Here is a 1099-nt window from a genome sequence, read left to right as displayed (position 1 = left end):
GTGCATTCGCACTTTCACATTCTCCCCCTCGGGGAAATGTCTTGTTTAAATTGCACGAAGCTATTGGCGAGAAAAAAGTTTTGGTTATCCTCTTATGGTTATAAAATAACTTTAAATAGTCCGTTAACAATGTTACAATTTTTGCAGCCGCAGGCAACTTTTATGATTGCTTGCAAGCTGCGCCAAGTAAAAACGGAACGCTTTTCAGCGCTACACGATGCCACGCTCGCAAGCGCGGCTGACCTAACTGTAGCGCCAGATTTCCCTTGAAATGATTCAGTATGAACCTATATTATCACTGTCATGCCTACTTAATGTTAGATCAATAAAGTTCCTGCCAGGATGGCCGAGAAAAAAAAAAGCCAGGATGGCCGAGTGGTCCAAGGCGCCAGATTTAAGCTCTGGTCCTCGCAAGAGGGCGTGGGTTCGAACCCCACTTCTGGCATATCTGTTTTTTTTTTTTTGCATTTAACAATGACAAGCAGCTTTTTTTTTTTTTGCGAAAAGGCCTTTGTGCGACTCGGAGGAGAGAGGTAAGGGAGGAAAAGGTCAACGCAATGTGTTAGCGCAATCTTGAAGCGGCGAAACGCTTTGGCGTTGCAATAGTGCGTTGAATGGCTGAATGACTTCTTGTTTTAACTGATAGCTTGCACTATTCAAAAGCTGTTCCGACTTTTGTTTCACGGTGATCGATGCTTTGTTTTTTTCACAAATAATTAGTTAAAGCTGTCCTTTCTCTCTGTGTTGGTGGTGACGAAGCCAAGGCAGATTCGAAAATGTTTTTCCTAATTAGCGTAATTAGGCGCCACTTACAGAGTGTAATTTCTAATTAGGGCACATTCTAGTTCGTTCAGTTCACTGCGCAGGCACGACGCTCGTATCCTGGCTTTCGCCTCCGCCGTCCAGCGAGCCACGCCATATCCTTTCCGCACTCCCGTGGTCGCGCTTGCGCCCAATTCTATCCCCAAGCGAGCGCACCGCTCCTGGCTGCTGGCGTCGTGGTTTGCGGTTGGCGGTGACGACGTCCTTCCGCGGACGCTTGATGACGAGCACGGCAAATAACCCGGCAACTGCGGGCGGCTGGCGCCCACGGAAAATC

At 47.8% G+C, this 1099-nt stretch overlaps 1 non-coding gene across 1 annotated transcript; it reads left to right on the top strand.

The window, feature by feature from the left end:
• The first annotated feature begins 361 nt into the window (after positions 1 to 361).
• Trnal-uaa (transfer RNA leucine (anticodon UAA)) lies at positions 362 to 445 on the top strand. Its single transcript has one exon. It is a non-coding gene; the product is annotated as a tRNA-Leu (tRNA).
• Positions 446 to 1099: the final 654 nt, after the last annotated feature.

Source organism: Haemaphysalis longicornis, unplaced genomic scaffold, assembly GCF_048455015.1.
Source record: "Haemaphysalis longicornis isolate Haplotype H1 unplaced genomic scaffold, Haemaphysalis longicornis Haplotype H1 scaffold_1, whole genome shotgun sequence".
Lineage (NCBI taxonomy): Eukaryota > Metazoa > Arthropoda > Arachnida > Ixodida > Ixodidae > Haemaphysalis > Haemaphysalis longicornis.
Note: the sequence above shows the minus strand (reverse complement) of the source record. Positions and strands in the feature narration are given on the sequence as shown.